A 16,772-nucleotide genomic window follows, 5' to 3' on the forward strand; every position below is an offset into this window, starting at 1 on the left:
GTACTGAAAATGTAAGCAAAAGTGCTGGTTTCAACAGGCAATAAATACCTATCTCAAATGAATAAATAAAGGTGAAGGAGCTATTTGTAAACAAGTTAAAGGGACGCAAAACCCAATTTTTTCTATCATGATTCAAATAGCGCATGCAATTTTAAGCAACTTTCTAATTTACTCCTATTATCAAATAATTTTTGTTCTCTTGATATCTTTATTTGGAAAAGCAGGAATGTAAGCATAGGAGCTGGCCCATTTTTGGTTCGGCACCTGGGTAGCGCTTGCTCATTGGTGGTTACATTTAGCCTTAATCACCAGGCACTACCCAGGTGCTGAACCAAAAAATGGGTCGGCTCCTATGATTACATTCGTGATTTTTCAAATAAAGATAGCAAGAGAATGAATGCAATTTGAAAACAGGAGTACATTAGAAAGTTGCTTAAAATTGCATTCTCTATCTGAATCATGAAAAAAAAATTGGTGTCCCTTTAATACACTCCAGCAAATAAAATGAAACATTCAGAATTGATTAAAGGGGAGAATATTTTACAGTACACTGTCCCTTTAAGCCCTCTGTGCCTATTTGATTATTTCCGATTACGGTGTAAATTAATTGTCCCTCTTGAACATCATACTTTTAAAAAGGACTGTCGTAAATAACAATACACACACACACACATATATATATATATGTATATATATATATATATATACAGTATATATATATATGTGTGTGTGTGTATTGTCAGGCCTTTGTTTACACTGTTCTGAGCAATTAGTTCTACTGTATGAGTGCCATCTTCTAAACCATTGTCAGCTGCATACGCAGCATCATTTGTGTTAAATGAGTTGAGAATTATCATATGTCAATAACCGAGAAGTATACACACACTTATGAAGTGAGTTACAGTGTATATGTATTCTCAAGTCATTGTATCTGGTTTGTTAAAGGATTTTTGCATTTAAAGGGAGATGTTACTCATTTATTATTGATTTAACTGTGAGGGAAAAAAAAACTATTTGAATAATGTATATCATTTTTTTTTCTATATTTAAAACTATGATTAGCTCAACTCTGTTAGCACTTATCCATCAGACATCTTTATTTATTTTTTTAATTTTATCTGCATGATGAAAAAAGAAGAAAAAAAAACAAAAAACAAAAAACAAATAAATAAAACAGAAAACAGCATTATCACAGCTGAGTTCACATTTTTATTTGTGGGATTATTTCACTATTATCTTGGGGACTTTTATAGCAAACTTCCTTAAACTAACTTGACTATCTCTACACATGCCAGATGCATGCTCCCTTGTAAGTCTTGGGACAAACATTCTGATTGGATATTTAAAGTTTCTTGATAATAAGATGTGGCTATTGTAGAAATATTGAGGTAAAACAACTTCCTTTTCTACAAAGACATGCACATGTGATATTTTCTAGTCAGCTTTTTACAAATATGCTGCATCACTTTGAAGCGATTTTGCATATGGTAAAATGCCTCTCAAGATGTGATACATTTTTTTGTATGATTGTAATGATCGTCTTTATAACAAGATTTGTTTCCATTTTATTTGGACTAGTTTATATACATAAATCTGTAGCTCTAAAAGTTTTTTTTAAAGTTTCCAACTTTATTAAGCAGAATGTACATATTACAAAATATAAGAAGTCAAAAAAAACCTGCAAATCACAATTTTAAAAGTCTCAAAAGGCACTGAATACAAAATGTCCTTCACGTGAGTAATACCACGATTGCACGTTTTTATCTTTTGCCTTTCGGCTAAAGTGTTTTGTGTTAGTTCAAACAGTCCAGGTATTGTCCATATTGAGTTAGAAACAAACATTTTACTTATTATACAAAAAAGAAAAAGAAACAAAGATAAAAACAAAACAGTTGATAACATAGCGATGTCTGCATGGATAATTAGGCGAAGTAGGCAAACCAACCGAATAGATAATATATAGTTGCCAAATGGTACGTGCATTAACAACTGTAAATAAACATTCAAGTTCTTTATATATTACCCGTTTCTTGATTGGCTAGGGACCATTATGGGGAAAATATAAAGCAGTTGTGACTAGTGAAGGCTCATTGTGTGTAATCTGCTCATTCAAAATCTAAAATATCAGAATTCTAGATTTTAGCAATTAAATTATATTTATCTCTAGTGCTCATACATTATAAACATATTTCTCATATATTAGTAGTAAATCATAAACTTTCCTCAGCCACTGTTTGCCAAAAGGACACTCACTAATTTTCCAATTTTTGGCTAATTTACGGCTAGATTTAGAGTTTTGTCGGTAACAACCCGCGTATCTAACGCTGGCTTTTTTTCACCCGCACCTTTTAAATACCGCTGGTATTTAGAGTTCACAGAAGGGCTGCGTTAGGCTCCAAAAAGGGAGCGTATCGCATATTTACCGCCACTGCAACTCTCAATACCAGCGGTGCTTACGGACGCGGCCAGCTTAAAAAACGTGCTTGTGCACGATTCCCCCATAGAAAACAATGGGGCTGTTTGAGCTGAAAAAAAAAACAAACACCTGCAAAAAAGCAGCGTTCAGCTCCTAACGCAGCCCCATTGTTTCCTATGAGGAAACACTTCCTATGTCTGCACCTAACACCCTAACATGTACCCCGAGTCTAAACACCCCTAGCCTTACACTTATTAACCCCTAATCTGCCACCCCCGCTATCGCTCTGTACACCGCCGCAACCTACATTATACCTATGTACCCCTAATCTGCTGCCCCTAACACAGCCGACCCCTATATTATATTTATTAACCCCTAATCTGCCCCCCACAATGTCGCCACCAGCTACCTACAATAATTAACCCCTAATCTGCCGACCGGACCTCACCGCTACTATAATAAATGTATTAACCCCAATCCACCTCACTAACCCTATAATAAATAGTATTAACCCCTAATCTGCCCTTCCTAACATCACCGACACCTAACTTCAAGTATTAACCCCTAATCTGCCGACCGGACCTCACCGCTACTCTAATAAATGTATTAACCCCTAAAGCTAAGTCTAACCCTAACCCTAAAACCCCCCTAAATTAAATATAATTTAAATCTAACGAAATAAATTAACTCTTATTAAATAAATTAATCCTATTTAAAGCTAAATACTTACCTGTAAAATAAAACCTAATATAGCTACAATATAAATTATAATTATATTGTAGCTATTTTAGGATTTATATTTATTTTACAGGCAACTTTGTATTTATTTTAACTAGGTACAATAGCTATTAAATAGTTAATAACTATTTAATAGCTACCTAGTTAAAATAATTACAAAATTACCTGTAAAATAAATCCTAACCTAAGTTACAATTAAACCTAACACTACACTAGCAATAAATTAATTAAATAAAATACCTACAATTATCTACAATTAAACCTAACACTACACTATCAATAAATAAATTAAATAAAATACCTACAAATAAATACAATTAAATAAACTAACTAAAGTACAAAAAATAAAAAAAGCTAAGTTACAAAAAATAAAAAAATTAATTACAAACATAATAAAAATATTACAACAATTTTAAGCTAATTACACCTACTCTAAGCCCCCTAATAAAATAACAAAGCCCCCCAAAATAAAAAAATGCCCTACCCTATTCTAAAATTAAAATAGAAAAGCTCTTTTACCTTACCAGCCCTGAAAAGGGCCTTTTGCGGGGCATGCCCCAAAGAATTCAGCTCTTTTGCCTGTAAAAAAAAATACAATACCCACCCCAACATTACAACCCACCACCCACATACCCCTAATCTAACCCAAACCCCCCTTAAATAAACCTAACACTAAGCCCCTGAAAATCTCCCTACCTTGTCTTCACCATGCCAGGTATCACCGATCGCTCCAGGCTCCCGAATTCTTCATCCAAGCCCAAGCGGGGGCTGGAGATCCATCATCCGGCTGAAGTCTTCTATCAAGCGGCGGCTGAAGAGGTCCAGAAGAGGCTCCAAAGTCTTCATCCTATCCGGGCAGAAGAGTAGATCCGGACCGGCAACCATCTTCTTCCAAGCGGCATCTTCTATCTTCATCCGATGACAAGCGGCTCCATCTTGAAGATCTCCGGCGCGGATCCATCCTCTTCTTCCGACGTCCTAAGTCCGAATGAAGGTTCCTTTAAATGACGTTATCCAAGATGGCGTCCCTCGAATTCCGATTGGCTGATAGGATTCTATCAACCAATCGGAATTAAGGTAGGAAAAATCTGATTGGCTCACTTCAGCCACGACTCTAAATACCGGCGTTAGAAAGATCCCATTGAAAAGATAGGATACGCAAATGGCGTAGGGGGATCTGTGGTATGGAAAAGTCGCGGCTGGAAAGTGAGCGTTAGACCCTTTCCTGACTGACTCTAAATACCAGCGGTAGCCCAAAACCAGTGTTAGGAGCCTCTAACGCTGGTTTTGACGGCTAACGCCAAACTCTAAATCTAGCCGATAGAGAGCAAGCCCCATTAAATGGATATTAAACCCAATTTTTTTCGTTATTATCAGTTTTTCTTCATTTTCTTGGTATCTTTATTTCAAAAGCAGGAATTTAGGGTTAGGAGCTGGCCTATTTTGGTTTCAGCACCTGGGTAGCGCTTGGTGATTTGTGTAGTCAATGTAGCAAGCGCCAACCAGGTTCTCTGAACCAAAAATAGGCCGGCTCCTAAACTTACATTATTGCTTTTTCAAATAAAGATACCAAGAGAATAGGAGAAAATTGAAAGTAAAAGTAAATTAGAAAGTTGCTTAAAATTGTGTGCTCAATCTGAAACATGAAATAATTTTTTTTGGGTATAATATCCCTTTAATCGCTTAAGGACCAGTACATCGCTGAAGTCCTGGGCTTCTCTCTGCCGCGATCTCGCTAAAAATAGCGAGATTACACTATTTCTGCATGCCCCACGAGTGGGGCACTGCAAAAATAGATTTGCAGAGTTACTGATGCAGAGAGGGCCACTCTGTGGCCCTCTCTGTATTGGACATCGGTGGTGCAGATCGTTGGTTGGTGGGTGGGACCTTTAAGGAGGGAGGCGGTTGGGCGGCCCATCGCTGTAGGGGCCGGGAGGAGGACAGGAGCATGTGGGACCGCTACGCCACGCTACAGGGAATGAAAATAAATAAATAAGTGCATCATTGAGGGGGAAGGAGGGAGGAGGGGCAATGAAGGGGATCCTATGTGGGATCAGTTGACAGAAAGGGATCTAGAAGGGTGGTAGGTTATTAAGGGGGGTAGCTACACTACAGAAAAAATAGGTATTTTAATTATTTATTTTTAAATTTGCCTAATTTGCAGCAAACTGGGTACTGGCAGACAGCTGCCAGTACCTAAGATGGCTGCAAATAGGTAGAGGGGAGAGGGTTAGAGAGCTGTTTGGGGGGGGGGGTTAGGAAGGTTGGGAGGTAAGGGGGAATACTACCCTGCAGAAAATAAAAACTATTAAAAAAAAAAAAATACTTTTATTTTAGATTTTCTGCCAGTACTTAAAGTGACATGAAACCCAAAAAAATTATATCATGATTCAGATAGAGAATACAATTTTAAACAACTTTCTAATTTACTTATATTATCTAATCTATTTTATTCTCTTGGTATCATTTGATGAAGGAGCAGCCGTGCACTACTGGTTTCTAACTGAACACATGGGTGAGCCAATCACAATCAGTTTATATGTGCAGCCACTAATCAACAGCTAGAACCTAGGTTCTCTGCTGCACATGAACTTTCCTAGATAAACATTTCAGCAAAAGATAACAAGAGAAATAAGCAAATTAAATAATAGAAGTAAATTGGAAAGTTGTTTGAAATTGTATTCTCTATCTGAATCATGAAAGAAAAATTTTAGGTTTCATGTCCCTTTAAGATGGGGGTGACAATTTTAGTGTGGGGGATGGAAGAGAGCTGTTTGAGAGGAGTCAGGGTGGGATCAGGGGGTGGGATGTGTCAGGTGGGAGGCTGATCTCTACACTAAAGCTAAAATTAACCCTACAAGCTACCTAATTAACCCCTTTACTGCTTGGCATAATACAAGTGTGTTGCGCAGCGGCATTTAGCGGCCTTCTAATTATAGGATGACCATATTGCTGCTTTAAAAAGGGACAAAAAAAGAACATTATTCAAAGCATTTCTTTAAACAGCCCTGACATATATATTTTTCATGTGTCCCTTTTTAAAGCGGCAATATGGTCAGCCTATCTAATTACCAAAAAGCAATGCCAAAACCATATATGTCTGCTATTTCTGAACAAAGGGGATCACAGAGAAGCATTTACAACCATGTGTGCCATGATTGCACAAGCTGTTTGTAAATAATTTCAGTCAGAAACCTAAAATTGTGAAAAAGTTAACATTTATTTTTTTATTTGATCACATTTGGCAGTAAAATGGTGGCATGAAATATACCAAAATGGGTCTAGATCAATACTTTGTGTTGTCTACTAAAATATATATATATAATTTTGATAGGTAAATATAAAAAAACCAAGGCTCTATTTCTGTGATGGCAAAAATGCTAAAAATGCTCTGGTCTTTTGGGGAAGTTTTTGTCTGAAATGCCCGGTCCTTAAGGGGTTAAGCATAAGTTGAAATAATGTTTTTTAGGGGGGCGCTAAGTCTTATGGTAATTTTTTTAATGGTGATTTATTTAATACAAATCAACAACATTTGGTTTAGCACACCTTGCAAAAAGAGTTTAATTACATCTTTGGGGGTACAGCCAATGAGACCAAATAGTTCCCCAAAACAAGGAGGTATTGGCGCACATCCACTTGTAAATAAACAAAACATGTTTAAAAACTGCAAATATTGCCTGCAAAATATTTATTTAATAACTTTGTCACCAGATCTAAAGATAATGTCTTATCCATAATCTAGGGTCTTTTCTATTTCAGACTTTACTATAGACCACTGTCTATGACCTCAGGCCTCCCTAACAGGCCAGATTTTCAGGATTACCTTGGGTGAAAGCAGGTAAAATAACCATGCTTAATAATCATCTGATTATTTCACCTGTTAGGGAGGCCCAAGGACAGGTTTGAAAACCAGGGCCATAGACCAAAAGTCCGTCTAAAAGAGTTTATTCGATCTAAAAGTTTGCATAATTTTCATGTTGTGTAAATAATGAATTGTACCTTCCTGTACAAACTTATCTACAAATGTTATTGACATAAAATGCATACAGAAACCCTCTGTCATCTGCCAGTACAATACTAGTATAGTGCCTGATTCTCTAAAGCTCTCTGGTCTAGTGGGATTAGTTCTGGATGTAAATGAGAGGCACATATGTTACAATATAATGCTCAAAAAAAGGGTTTTGTGTGATATCTATTGATGTCAGTGAGTTTTTAATAATCCCATAGAGAGCTACATACATACAGGAGAAAATGGGTCCTGTAGAGAAACTAGACACAGACTAAATATACATTTTGTGCTGAGAAAATAAAATAAAAAGGTGAGTTGCAATAATACTTTTATTGGACCAAAGGAGTGGTGAAAACTGATATAAAATACAGTGTCATATAATTTTGTATATTTTTAAAGGGGCATAACGTTGAATTTGAAATGTAGTTAATGTTCACATAAAAGCATTTTTGCAATATGCGTGTGACTGCAAAAAAACAAAAAAATGCTTTCTATAAAGTTTTCTAGTGAGTTTTCTGATTCATGTGATCCATCAAACATATTTCAAGCAATAATACCATTTACAAAAAAAAAATGCCTTTAAGTGAATTTTAAATGCATTACTATGTATTTTAAGTTGACTTGCATGTTCCTTCATTAGGGCCAGATTAATCATAAGGCAATTTATAAACATTCTCAGGCCTATGCCGAAACAGCCTGCTATAAGGAGAAAAAAAAGGTATTTCATTAATTACTTTTAGAGGTCCCTATCACAGACACCTACCTTGCTGTGCTCTAGCTGAGTAACCTGTAAGTAGGTATAGAAAGTGAAGTCTAATAGGATACTTTATTATGAACATCCCTATAAGGTACTTACTACTCATCCTTAAGACATAAAGTACATACTTACTGTAGGTACAGCTGCAGTCTCATAATTCCTGTAGTTAACCCCTCAAATGCAGAACATAGTAAATTCCTGTATTTAAAGGGACATAATACCCATAGAGGGGTAGTTATCAAGCCATCTACTTTACCTGCCTTCGCCGGTTCAATACGCCCGTCTAAGCTCGCCTACCATCGCCGCCGCGGACCTTCAAAATTTCGCCTAAGTTATCAAAAAAGCTGTCAAAAAGCAGCGCACCAAGTACGGGGCGATGAGCAGCGGACTGTGAGAGTTATCACTCATCCGATCTTGCTGCTCTTCCGCTTTTTGACAGTTTTATTGATACCCCTGTCACTAAGCACCCACACTAACTACACTGTTCTACCCCCTATACCAGTGCCCCCGGAGCCCCCCGCAACTCAATAAAGTTATTAACCCCTAAACCGCTGCTCCTAGACTCCGCCGCAACTCTTATAAATGTATTAACCCCTAAACCGCCGCTCCCAGACACCGCCGCCACCTACATTGTAACCCCTATCCTGCCCCCCCTATACCGCTGCCACCTATAATAAAGTTATTAACCCCTATCCTGCGGATCCTGGACCTCGACGCAACTAAATAAATAGTTTAACCCCTAAACCGCCGGTCCCGGACCCCGCCACAACCTATATTAAACTTATTAACCCCTAATCTGCCACCCTACACCGTCGCCACCTATAATAAATTTATTAACCCCTATCCTGCCCCCCCTACACCGTCGCAACCTATAATAAATTTATTAACACCTATCCTGCCCCCCCCTACATCGTCGCCACTGTAATAAAATTATTAACCCCTAAACCTAAGTCTAACACTAACCCTAACACCCCCCCTAACTTAAATATTAATTAAATAAATCTAAATAATATTTCTCTTATTAACTAAGTTAATCCTATTTAAAACTAAATACTTACCTTTAAAATAAACCCTAATATAGCTACAATATAAATAATAATTATATTGTAGCTATCTTAGGATTTATTTTTATTTTACAGGCATCTTTCAATTTATTTTAACTAGGTACAATAGCTATTAAATAGTTATTAACTATTTAATAGCTACCTAGTTAAAATAAAGAGAAATTAACCTGTAAAATAAAAACTAACCTAAGTTACAATTACACCTAACACTACACTATACTTTAATAAATTATTCCTATTTAAAACTAAATACTTACCTGTAAAATAAACCCTAAGATAGCTACAATATAATTAATAATTACATTGTAGCTATTTTAGGATTTATATTTATTTTACAGGTAACTTTGTATTTATTTTAGCTAGTTAGAATAGTTATTAAATAGTTATTAACTATTTAATAACTACCTAGCTAAAAGAAATACAAAATGACCTGTAAAATAAATCCTTACCTAAGTTACAATTAAACCTAACACTACACTATCATTAAATTAGTTAAATATATTAGCTACAAATAACTACAATTAAATACAATTAAATAAACTAACTAAAGTACAAAAAATAAAAAAAGCTAAGTTACAAAAAATAAAAAAAATAAGTTACAAACATTTAAAAAATATTACAACAATTTTAAGCTACTTACACCTAATCTAAGCCCCCTAATAAAATAACAAAGCCCCCCAAAATAAAAAAATGCCCTACCCTATTCTAAATTAAAAAGTTACCAGCTCTTTTACCTTACCAGCCCTTAAAAGGGCCTTTTGCGGGGCATGCCCCAAAGAATTCTGCTCTTTTGCCTGTAAAATAAAAATACAACCCCCCCAAAATTAAAACCCACCACCCACATACCCCTAATCTAACCCAAACCCCCTTTAAAAAAACCTAACACTACCCCCCTGAAGATCATCCTACCTTGAGTCGTCTTCAGCCAGCCGACCACTGATGGAACCGAAGAGGAGATCCGGAGCGGCAGAAGTCATCATCCAAGGGGCGCTGAAGAAGTCTTCCATCCGATGAAGTCATCATCCAGGCGGCACTGAAGAGGTCTTCCAACCGGGGCGATGTCATCTGCCAAGCGGCATCTTCAATCTTCTTTCTTCTGGATCCATCTTCATCCCGCCGACGCGGAACATCCTTCTTCCCCGACGGCCGACGACTGAATGAAGGTTCCTTTAAGGGACGTCATCCAAGATGGCGTCCCTTCAATTCCGATTGGCTGATAGGATTCTATCAGCCAATCGGAATTAAGGTAGGAAAAATCTGATTGGCTGATTGAATCAGCCAATCAGATTGAAGTTCAATCCGATCAGCCAATAGAATGCGAGCTCAATCTGATTGGCTGATTGGATCAGCCAATCTGATTGAACTTCAATCTGATTGGCTGATTCAATCAGCCAATCAGATTTTTCCTACCTTAATTCCGATTGGCTGATAGAATCCTATCAGCCAATCAGAATTGAAGGGACGCCATCTTGGATGACGTCCCTTAAAGGAACCTTCATTCAGTCGTCGGCCGTCAGGGAAGAAGGATGTTCTGCGTCGGCGGGATGAAGATGGATCCGGAAGAAAGAAGATTGAAGATGCCACTTGGAAGATGACATCGCCCGGCTGGAAGACCTCTTCAGCGCCGCCTGGATGATGACTTCTGCCGCTCCGGATCTCCTCTTCGGTTCCATGTGTGGTCGGCTGGCTGAAGACGACTCAAGGTAGGATGATCTTCAGGGGGTAGTGTTAGGATCATTTAAGGGGGGTTTGGGTTAGATTAGGGGTATGTGGGTGGTGGGTTTTAATGTTGGGGGGGTTGTATTTTTATTTTACAGGCAAAAGAGCAGAATTCTTTGGGGCATGCCCCGCAAAAGGCCCTTTTAAGGGCTGGTAAGGTAAAAGAGCTGGTAACTTTTTAATTTAGAATAGGGTAGGGCATTTTTTTATTTTGGGGGGCTTTGTTATTTTATTAGGGGGCTTAGATTAGGTGTAAGTAGCTTAAAATTGTTGTAATATTTTTATTATGTTTGTAATTAATTTTTTTATTTTTTGTAACTTAGCTTTTTTTATTTTTTGTACTTTAGTTAGTTTATTTAATTGTATTTAATTGTAGTTATTTGTAGCTAATTTATTTAACTAATTTAATGATAGTGTAGTGTTAGGTTTAATTGTAACTTAGGTTAGGATTTATTTTACAGGTAATTTTGTATTTCTTTTATCTAGGTAGTTATTAAATAGTTAATAACTATTTAATAACTATTCTAACTAGCTAAAATAAATACAAAGTTACCTGTAAAATAAATATAAATCCTAAAATAGCTACAATGTAATTATTAATTATATTGTAGCTATCTTAGGGTTTATTTTACAGGTAAGTATTTAGTTTTAAATAGGAATAATTTATTAAAGTGTAGTGTTAGGTGTAATTGTAACTTAGGTTAGTTTTTATTTTACAGGTAAATTTCTCTTTATTTTAGCTAGGTAGCTATTAAATAGTTAATAACTATTTAATAGCTATTGTACCTAGTTAAAATAAATTGAAAGATGCCTGTAAAATAAAAATAAATCCTAAGATAGCTACAATATAATTATTATTTATATTGTAGCTAGTTTAGGGTTTATTTAACAGGTAAGTATTTAGTTTTAAATAGGATTAATTTAGTTAATAAGAGAAATATTATTTAGATTTATTTAATTAATATTTAAGTTAGGGGGGTGTTAGGGTTAGTGTTAGACTTAGGTTTAGGGGTTGATAATTTTATTACAGTGGCAGCGGTGTAGGGGGGGCAGGATAGGGGTTAATAAATGTATTATAGGTGGCGACGGTGTAGGGGGGTCACATTAGGGGTTAATAAGTTTAATATAAGTTGCAGCGGGGTCTGGGAGCGGCGGTTTAGGGGTTAAACTATTTATTTAGTTGCAGCGAGGTCTGGGAACCGCAGGATAGGGGTTAATAACTTTATTATAGGTGGCGACGGTATAGGGGGGCAGGATAGGGGGTTAATAGGTATAATGTAGGTGGCGGTGGGCTCCGGGAGCGGCGGTTTAGGGGTTAACAGGTATTATGTAGGTGGCGGTGGGCTCCGGGAGCAGCGGTTTAGGGGTTAATAAGTTTATTAGAGTGGCGGTGGGCTCCGGGAGCGGCGGTTTAGGGGTTAACATATTCATTATAGTTGCGGCGGGGTCTAGGAGCGGTGGTTTAGGGGGTAATACATTTATTTAGTTGCGGCGGTGTAGGGGGGACAGATTAGGGGTGTTTAGACTCGGGGTACATGTTAGGGTGTTAGGTGCAGACATCTCCCATAGGAATCAATGGGATATCTGGCAGCAGCGAACATGAACTTTCGCTATGGTCAGACTCCCATTGATTTCTATGGGATCCGCCGTTTGAAAACCAGGTACGCTGGGCTGGAAAAGTGCCGAGCGTACCTGCTAGTTTTTTGATAGCTAGCAAAAGTAGTCAGATTGAGCCACACTTGTGTGCGGAACATCTGTAGTGACATAAGAATCTATCTGTGTCGGACTGAATCCGGCGGATCGAAGTTTACGTCACTATATTCTACTTTTGCCGGTATCTAGGGCTTGATAACTAAGGCGAATCAGCCTCGCCACAAATACGCTGCGGAATTCCAGCATATTTGAGGTTGACGGCTTGATAACTAGGGGCTATATGCTAAATAACTTGAAAGTGATGCAGCATAACTGTAAAAAGGGGACAGGAAAAGAGGAAAATAACGTGTCCTATATGCACAGGCCCCTTGCAAGTCCCAGAACAAGCACCCTGATTGGATGCGTAAAGTCCCTTTACAGTGGGATGTGGCTGCTGAGGAAATTTTGAGGTAAAATATCTTCCTTTATTAGACAGAGATGTTCAGGTGACATTTTCTAGTTAGCTTTTTACAGTTATGCTCCATTGCTTTCAACTGATTTAACATTTACATAAAACTTAATGAAATTTTAAATTCTTAACCAGAGTGGTACAAAAAAAAATAATGCACATAATGCACAGCAACGATGGGCCTTTTTTTTTTGTCAACATTCCAATCTAAGTAAAGTGCGCAATCCTCCATTCATATTTACCGCTAATTCTTACAGCCAAATCATTAGCTACTTGCATTTAGCTATGTGTTTATATGGTTTCCACAGTAAATTCAATCCAGTAGGGCAGTCCAACCTATATCACCTTAATAGTGACAAATACAGCTGTAACAATTGAACATAACCAGTTAACAGAGCAGCCCCATCTTTGATCTAATAGTATGAGCAAACAAAAACTGATCTAAGAACAAGCTTTATTTAAGAAAAAAATATGTGCACATGGCTAACAGAATAGAAAAGCAATACAGTCTAACGCATATGTCAATTGTGTAAAAGCGCGTTAGTTCATATCACTATTTTTATTATGTTTGTGATGTGCATTTGGATTTCTTTAATTTGGAAAATATAGCCAGCATTAAAGAAAAGTAAATATAAAGTATCTGTTTTCTTTGATACATCGCTAAAAAGGCATTTATAAAAGGTATTACTGTTTTATGTGAAATGGATGGGGGGTTTTTGTTTCATGATTGTGAGGCACATCACTGTCTATCAATAATGCAGTTGGAGTAAAGATTAGCCTGTAATTAAAGGGATAATAAACCCACATTTTTTATTTCATGATTCAGATAGAGAATGCAATTTTAAGCAAATTTCTAATTTACTCCTATTATCATTTTTTTCTTCATTCTCTTGCTAACTTTATTTAATAAAAAGCAGGAATGTAAGCTTAAGAGCCGGCACATTTTTTATTCAGTAGCGCTTGCTGATTGGTGGCTAAATGTAGTCACCAATCAGGGTGTTGAATCAAAAATGGGCCAGCTCTTATTTACATTCCTGCTTTTTCAAATAAAGATAGCAAGAGAATGAAGAAAATTTGATAATAGGAGTAAATTAGAAAGTTGCTTAAAATTGCATGCTCTATCTGAATCATGAAAGAAAACATTTGGGTTTAGTGTCCATTTAATATGCATATTTATTTTTACAGCTTTATTCGACAGACATTGTAAATAAATGGGCACTGCCATGCTGTAACCTGGATTCTCTTCCTTGTTGAGGCCAATTACAGACCGTTTCATAAATGGGTCACTAGAGCTTGCAACCAATTACTGTTTTTTAAAAGGAACTGGAAATCTCACAATTTTAAAATTCAATTACAGAAAGAGGGGGACAAGGTAAATAATGACAGTGTATTATATAAAGTGTTTTTATCATACATAATTAATTAAAGGGACAGTGTGCTTTTCTCACCTTTAAAGGGACATGAGACTCCATTTATTTTCTTTCAGGATTCAGATAGAAATAAACCGTAAATGCATTTTATATGCTCTATTATCACACTTTCTTTGTTCTTTTGCTATCCTTTGTTGAAAAGCAGAGCAGTAAGGTTAGGCGTGTGCACATGTCAACAGCACTTTATGGCAGCAGTTTTTTAAGAATGGTATGCATTTGCAAGAGAGCTGGGTGGAAGCACTTTTTCCTGCTATGTAGAGCTCCAGATATGTACATGCTACCTACCTAGGTATCGCTTTAACAAAATATAGAATGAGAACAAAACTAATTTGAAAATAGAAGTAAATTGTTCAATTTTAAAATTGTATGCTCTGTCTGAATCACAAAAGAAAAATGTTGGGTTTAATGTCCCTTTAATTTTTTCCCCAGTTATCCATTTTACCTGTTAGCATGCATTAAATTGTTTACAGATAGCTCATTTACCTTGATTTTATCATTTGAAATAGCTGCTTTTGCCTCTTGTATCCCCAACTACACTGAAAATTTAAATATTGAAAGGCTACGTAAACAAGAATGTTCAGTAAGAAAATAAATGCATTTCCTGTTTCCTTTCAAAAATAAAAATCATGAAAGCGATATTTGCGCTCCACTGAGTAATACCAGTGCACGCTAATGTGCGCTGGTATTACAATTTAACAGCAATGCGAATACAAGCTCGCGTTCGCATTGCTGGGAAGCATTGCGCTCACGAGAGTGCGCTTCCATAGGCTCCAATGGGAGCCTCAATCTCAGAGCCTCCTGCCATCAGACACGACGTGAGAACTAGCGCAGAGAAGGGGGTAAGTTGCGTAGCGATGGCAGCAAATTGTAAATATATATGTATATGATTAACACCCCACACCCACTAACTTTAGCCCTCAAAAACTGCCTGGTGCAGTTATTAAATAAAAAAATAAAAATGATTTTTTAAATTAAATTAAATTAATTAAATGAAAGTTTGATAAAATTAAACAGAGATCTGATCTTTAGTTAATTTTTATAAGAGCTTATTGCTACCCCGTGCGTTTGCAATAGCAATAACCAGCCACTTGTAATGGCTTATTATTTATCAAGCGCCCCAAATGGGCAAATTTGCCCGCTCGCAGATGTGCAATAAATTAGCGCTCCACTTGCAATCTAGCCCTATTTGTAATTTAAGCATTTGATGTCTCTTTAAATATCGCTCAGAAGAACTTTCTACATTTTTCCATGCTTTTAGACAGTCATGTCTTCCAGAAAAATATTACTTGACCATCATCAAATAGTGCAGAATCCTGCATACACGCTGCTAACCAGACAGGCAAACATTGGCCATATGACAAATGATCCATTCACTACACTAGCAGCTGGTAAAGTGGCAGATTGTTCTGCAGTCCTATAGAGCACTGCACAATCAGGAACACGGATGAAACAATTCCAGGTACCCCATGCACCCACCCTAATTTCAAGATCAGAGAGCTCTGCTATTAAATGTGACAAGACTTTACCAAAGCCGGTACCTGAGCTTTCTGCTTCATCCGTGTTGAATTATCTAACCAAAACAGGTAAATAAGCTTATTCCTTGGAAATAATAAAAGTCAGCATATATTTGTTCATGTTAGCCTTTTAAAATGAGTAAAACCTTTGACATTTAACCCACCTCTGCAAATATAAAAGCCCTTTCATTCCAGCCAGGAGAAAAGCATTATTAAAAATAAATTGTTTCTATTATTATTATTTAATGGTGTTGGGAATAATTTGGTATGTTGTCTAGGTTCTATAAAATGATACAGTGTAATTTTGTAAGACATACTGTGCTAGATTACAAGTGGAGCTCTTATTTATCATGAACCCACAATTGGGCAAATTCGCCCCTTTAATGGGAAAGCGATAAATAACCAGCCATTACCATCTTGCTGTAGCAATTAGTGCTTAAACAATTAATCAGAGGTCAGACCTTTGGTTATTTTTTTTTAAATGTCCCCAAATTGCCCCCAAAATAACATTCCTTAAAAAAAAAAAAATGGCAATTAAAAAAAAAAAAGGTTTTGGGGGCTAAAGTTTGGGGGGGTGTGGTGTTAGAAAAAAAAACAGCACTGAAAAGTGCCTTTACATTGCGATCTTTGGGGATTGTGTGTTCCCAGTAAATTTATATGTACTGTATATGCTTATATACATATATATTATATACACATAATAACACATAAATATATATGTATATAATCATATACATATATATTTATATTTTCTACATATCGTTGCACAACTTACCCCCTTTGCCGCGCTAGTTCTCATAACGTGTCTTGCGACATGAGAACGAGGTTCCCATTGGAGACTATGGAAGCGCACTCTTGTGAGCGCAATGCTTCTGTGCAATATGAACGCAAGGTAACGTTTCCATTGTACCTCACTTGTAATACCAGCGCACTTTTGCTTGCACTATTATTTACTAAGTATGGCCCACTATGCTTTGATTCAATAATGTTCTTTGTGATATAAAAACATACAATTATACAAAAA

Source organism: Bombina bombina, chromosome 2 (assembly GCF_027579735.1).
Source record: "Bombina bombina isolate aBomBom1 chromosome 2, aBomBom1.pri, whole genome shotgun sequence".
Lineage (NCBI taxonomy): Eukaryota > Metazoa > Chordata > Amphibia > Anura > Bombinatoridae > Bombina > Bombina bombina.